We start from the raw sequence: 6,636 nt of genomic DNA, 5'->3' as shown, positions 1-6,636 counted from the left end.
CAATAAAATTCACGTTTCATTTATAAATAATCAATTGTCTGGTGTCATATAAATTCAAGGTTAAAACTTTGCCAAGATCAACGTTACCTCTCTCTTAAGAGCTGACAAATTATCATAATTGTGTTAACCTATGGCCAGGGAGAACATAAAATACATATTCAATTGGTAATATACACTGACATTAACTTCTCGCGGGCCGAGTAGCTGATAAAAAGTCAAAATCAGTTTTGATCAGGTGGACCTCGAATTCTCAGATCGAGTTCTGTCAAAACCTGAGCTAGAAATAAACCTGAATGAATTAATTCCCTACAGTTAAAATTAAGTAATCAAAGTCATTACAAATCTAATGGGAGAGACTGAGTGAACAATTTCATTGTCGTTAACTAAATGCAGCTGTAGTCACAAGTTTGTGAATGAACCGCAAGTACTGAATCATAAGACTCTTGAATTCATGTGAATTTATTCAGTTTTAATTGTGTTTTTCCCTCTAATTTGATCAAGTGTGTTTGTTTTTTATTAATTTTAACATTTTACAAATTTGAGACAAGAAAGGGAAATGTATTCCTTGCAATTCAGAAAGTGTATCAAATAAGGGTTGAGTTTAAAAATGATCTGGAATCAAGCTTTCACTCAAAAAGGTGAACACGCTGAGCTACTGCTGCCAGTTTAATTGTTTTATTTTTTAAATCTGAACAAAGGATACAGTCCTCATCTTGTTTTTATTTTTCCTCCAGAGTAAACAAAGAAATAAGTCAGTGATTCCTAAAACAAAAAGAGCACACAAAAGGTTCTGGAATCAAGCTTTCACTCAAAAAGGTGAGCACGCTGAGTTATTGATGCCGGTTTAATTGTTTTATTTTTTCTATTTTTTAAAATCTGAACAATGGATACAATCCCCATTTTATTTTATTTTTCTCCAGAGTAAACAAATAAATAAGTTAGTGATTCCTGAAAAGGAGCACACAAAAGGTTAATTTCTTTGACTGATGTGAAGTTGTGGTTGAAGGGTGATTGTAGTTCCCAAATGAGTTTTCTGAGTTTTCATTTGAAGTCCTTGAAATCTATAAAAGGGGAAAAAAAAAAAAAAAAAAAAAATTAAGTCAACTTGCACTGAAATAAGTTTTCTTTTCTTTGGTTGAGAGTTACCCATTGCATTTTATTTTTTTCCTTATTCCGCTAATTGATGCATTTCAATTGCCAAGTCAAACAGTTGCTTATGACATAACATGGAGTTGAACATCTTACCGTGTCTGAGGGATTCATTGTTGTTGTTGAGCTCCCTATTCTCCGTAGGCGAACCTGAACACTGGTCATATTCAGAACCCATCGTGTCTGCATTACTTGGTGCAGCGGGTTACATATTTCTTAAAGTTTATTTCTTCAAGGTACTACTGTTGTAAAGGAACCTGTTCTCTGTTGTTAGGTGGAATGCTAGTCCACTACGGAACTCCAGCAAGAAGTGAGACAGGAGACAGATGGTTGTTCAATGGTTTAGATCTTCAGGATGTCACTTTACATCATCCAGCATTGTACAATTCTTAAATTAACAGGTGGCAAGTGTGGTTTAGTCTGAAATAAACATAAAATATCAGAATCCGTCTGTATACAGTAAACAAACATTTACCTCAGTATACAGCTCTATTCAATAATAGAAAATACCACACGATTAATGGCGCTAAAATAGGCATGTAAATAACGCGTGCAGAATTCTCCAAATTCTGTATATACACTGAACTACAATATGCACCTATGACAACAATCAGACTGGCAGTGGCAACGTTATTGCAATATGACAGGGAAAGATAAAATTAACTTACGTTCATGCACGCACATTTACCACTCATTTGAAATAGCGGCAGAGAAATGAAACCGAAAGTAAACTGAAACCGCTCTGGCGGACCGCCGTCAGCGCTCTGTACACGCACAATTACGTCACACGCACGTTGAGGAGACTACCCTTACAAATGAATAAGGAACTTCGTACAACTATAATATAAATGCTTACATACATTTCATACAATTTCTATTTGGGGCTTTAAAGGGTTAATTTATCTAAACAAATTCAGTCATTAATTACTCTCCTCCACATTGTTCAATCCTTTCTCCTGCTGGTTGCTGGTTTGTGTTCATACAATCAGGCAATGGAGCCTGACTTTTAGAAGCTTCATGACATTATTTGATGATGCTTTTGAAGCTTCTAGAACTCTGGTTTCATTGACTGAGGGTGTGATTTTGGAAAAGTTTGTTCTGCTGGTTTCGGTTCATACAACATCAGTGTCTTTTGGTCTCTCTAGATGCTCTCGCTGGCTCTGGGGTCACGGAGGATGAAGAGACCATAGCAACATCCGGCTCAAATGAGGCAGCAAGGGCAGGTGGAGTGATTGAGCGACTCATTCATGGCACTGGACCATTTCCAGGATGCTGCTGTGGACTCTCCATCCTCACTGCTCACACCAGTCTGCAGACATTTCAGATCACACAAAGATGCACAAACACCACAATACAAAAGCAGTCATTTTAACAGCACGATGTCATTTGATTACTGTATTAGAAGTAACAAAATGATTTCTTACTTTATATTTTTGTTTTAGCTCTGCATCAAATGTACAGCAATCAATAATTAGAAAAGTGCTGTAACAGCTCTGTTTGAAATTACAATAATTAAAATAAACTAACTTAAGACTAAAAATATGTTTTATTGATGGCTGTAGTATACTCACGGAGCGTCTTTGATGGCAGCAGTCCTTCATCAGTCACTCTGCACCAGATAAACGCATGCGTGTCTCTTCTGTCCCTGTAACATCCAGACAAGAGTCAAGTTACCTGCATTTACATGTTGAGGTAGCTGCTGTTGTGTTAACTCGCTTTTTATCCAACACAAATGTTCCTCAATTTATCAACAATACTAATGGATAAATGAAATGGATAACTTATGTTTAGTTACTCCATGTAGACTTGTTTATTAACATTACTTACGTTCATCTAAAGCAGTGTTGACAACAGTAAATTCTACATAATAGCACACACATCATTCACTGTATAAAGTTTATGTAAATTCACTTTGGAGATGTACGTGTGCTTACTGGAGCTCCGCTGATCGCTATACATAAGTGTATTCACAGAAGAAGAAAAAAAAAAAAGTAACATTACTGTCTAGTGTCTTACACTTTAAGCAAATCAACAGTTTACTATACAGTAACTCAACAAATATGATTTTAACACAAGGAACCGTGTTTTTGGTTTGTATTACTCACATTTGTAAACACCCTTGTCGTTGTTCTCAGTCACGTTTGATGATGACATATTCTCTTGCGTGGACTTCTGGAATAGAAACGTGTCCATCGATGAACACTTCAGAATCTGGGCTGAAGCTGTAGGACATCCAGAGATTTCTCACCTACTCTTTTATAAATTCTGCAGTTTTCGAACGTACTTCTTTCTTCACGTACTCTTTTTCCCTACTATATAGTAGGTAAATAAGCATATTAGAACACAAATTAAGTATACGTACGTCCAACTTTTGCAAGAACTAGTGCAATTTTCACCTACTCTTTTATGAATACTCAGGATTCAAACATACTTTTTCACTCGCCTACTGCTTTTTGCCTACTACATACTATGGAAGTATACCATTTCAGACACAGCCAAAGAGTGTGTGTGCTACTTTTAAAGTCATTCTAAAGTGAGACAGCTGTGAACTGATGATTAGATCTGATGAAATACAGGTGATTGCAATTGATGATGTGTCCAGGCAGAGGATTATGGGAAATGGAGTCCAGGGTGAGCGGAAAAAGTTACAGGATGGGGTGCCCTCTAGCGGAGCTCATGGGCACTCCAGCTAGAGATCGTGAAACAGTGAGCCACAATCTGGCTGAACTACATTTCCTACTAATCAGAAAAAAATTAGCCATCACCTTCCCATTCTTATACAAACATATAGACAATAAATTTACATTTAGTCATTTAGCAGACGCTTTTATCCAAAGCGACTTACAAATGAGGACAATGGAAGCAATCAAAATCAACAAAAGACCAATGATATGCAAGTGCTATAACAAGTCTCAGTTAGCTTAACGCAGAACACGTAGCAAGGGTTTTTTAAATGATCTAATAAATAAAAGAAAACCGATAGAATAGAAAAAGAATAGAGCAAGCTAGTGTTAGAGGCCTTTTTTGCTTTTGTTAATAGTATAATAAACAAAAAGAAAACGGATAGAATACAAAAAGATTAGAAAGCTAGTGTTAATTTTTTTTTTTTAAGAAAACAAGCAGCAAATGAAGAGCGTACAAGTCTAAACGGGACAAGTGTTTTTTTTAAAGAACGGAACATTTAATTTAAAAGTCTGTGAAAGTGATTTTGTGCTTCTTTCGGATGGTACAATAAAGCGACGTTCACTTGCGGAATTAGGCAAACATCAATGCCTTGAATTTTATGTGAGCAGCTATTGGTAACCAGTGCAAATTGATAAACAGATGTGTTACGTGCATTTTTTTTTGGCTCATTAAAAATGTATCTTGCTGCCGCGTTAGCTTGAACAAAGGAGTTGTGAAGCATGTTCCGAAAGAAAGGGCCTGATCTTCTTGATGTTGAATAAAGCAAATCTGCACGACCGGACAGGTTTAGCAATGTGGTCTGAGAAAGTCAGCTCATCATCAATCATAACTCCAAGGTTTCTGGCTGTTTTTTAAGGACTTATGGTTGATGTGCCTAACTGGATGGTGAAATTGTGATGAAACGATGGGTTTGCTGGAACCACAAGCAGTTCTGTCTTGGCAAGGTTGAGTTGAAGGTGATGGTCCTTCATCCAGCAAGAAATATACGGAGTGCGGTTCCTGAGATACCCTTTGCCAATAGGGTTGATAGGAGGATCTGATGGTTAACCGTGTCAAAAGCAGTGGACAGATCCAGCAATATAAGTATTGAAGATTTAGAATCCGCTCTTGCCAGTCTTAGGGTTTCAACAACTGAGAGCAAGGCAGTCTCGGTCGAATGTCCACTTCTGAAGCCAGATTGGTTGCTGTCGAGGAGGTTGTTCTGTGTGAGAAAGGCAGAGACTTGGTTGAACACAGCTCGTTCAAGTGTTTTTGCAATGAAAGGAAGAAGAGAAACCGGTCTGTAGTTCTCTAAAAGAGCTGGGTAAAGGGTGGGTTTTTTAAGTAGTGGGGTTATATGAGCCTGTCTAAATAGATAGGATCAAGCGGACAAGTAGTAGGATGATTGGAAAGGATGACTTTGGAGACTTCTGCCTCAGAGAGTGAAGAGAAGGATGTGAATGTTTGCTGGTAAGATGTGCTTGACAGATTGTGGTGTGAAAAACTGTGCACTGATGGTTTTAATTTTATTAATGAAAAACGTAGCAAAGTCGTCAGCTGTTAGAGTTGATGAAGGAGGGGGAGGAGGAGGACAAAGGAGCGAGGAAAATGTTTTAAAGAGCATGCGAGAGTTAAACGAATTGTTAATTTTGTTATGGTAGTATGTCCTTCTAGCTGTGGAGACATTCATTAGCAGAGAATGAGGAGAGGACTGATCAATATACATTAAGGTCAGTAGGATTTTTGGGTAACACTTTATAATAATAATGTTCAGTTGTAAGGCATTTATAAGTAATTAGTTAATGATTAACTAATTATTTACAAAACATTCATAATTCATAAATGATTAATAAGTGATATGCTAACAGTTTGTGTGTTTTGTTAATACATTTACAAGTAATTTACAAGTGATTAGTTAATGATTAACTAATTTACAAAGCATACGTTCATAAATGATTAATAATTGATATGTAAATATTTTTGCGTATGTGATTAGATAATGATGAGCTAATCATTTACAAAACATGACTATACGTTCACAAATGATTAAGTAATATGCTAATGATTTACAAATCTGTCGTTAATAATCATTAACTAATCACTTATAAATGCCTTACAACTTAATGTTATTATAAAGTGTTGTGCCATACTCTTTCTGCAGCTCTGAGCTTAGAACGATGCTCACGGAGAACATCAGATAGCCAAGGGGCAGAAGGGGTGGTACGAGCTGGCCTGGAAGACAAGGGGCAGACAGTGTCTAAACAAGACGTAAGAGTGGAGCAGAAAGTATCAGTAGCACGGTTAACATCAAGAGATGATAACTGTTTAGGGGGAGGAAGCGAAGAAGTGTCGTGTGTAAATAAGGTCCAGTTGGTTGTCTGATTTGTGAGTAGCCGTAGTTAACACTCGCTTGAGATCAAAAGAGGTAAGCAGAGTGTGGCAGTCTGCAGCCTGAGGTTTATCTAGGTGGATGTTGAAGTCTCCAAGCATAACGAGGGCTCGGGTATCTCAACTACTATCTCAGCGTGCATGAATGGGTTTTCTAAATGCATGTTATTAATCTTTTTGTCAAGTTCATCCGTGCATATGTATTTGACCTCGTAATGTTTAATCGTAAGGTCATGACTGGACCTCTGATGCATGGCTTGTTTTTCTCTCAGATTTTAATGCTTGGAAGACCAAACAAAGTAGTTTCACTTTCACAACGACGCACACAGTGTCTTCAGGACATGGCTGCAGCGTCACCAATGCTGCAGCGTCAACAATACTACAGCGAGAATAAAAGTTACGCCTTCTTTCTTTGCGTGAACATTTGGGCGGCAT

This window comes from Sinocyclocheilus anshuiensis, unplaced genomic scaffold (assembly GCF_001515605.1).
Source record: "Sinocyclocheilus anshuiensis isolate Anshui unplaced genomic scaffold, SAMN03320099.WGS_v1.1 scaffold1481, whole genome shotgun sequence".
NCBI classification, from domain to species: domain Eukaryota; kingdom Metazoa; phylum Chordata; class Actinopteri; order Cypriniformes; family Cyprinidae; genus Sinocyclocheilus; species Sinocyclocheilus anshuiensis.
The sequence above is the reverse complement of the archived record's forward strand: the minus strand, read 5'-3'. Positions refer to the sequence as shown.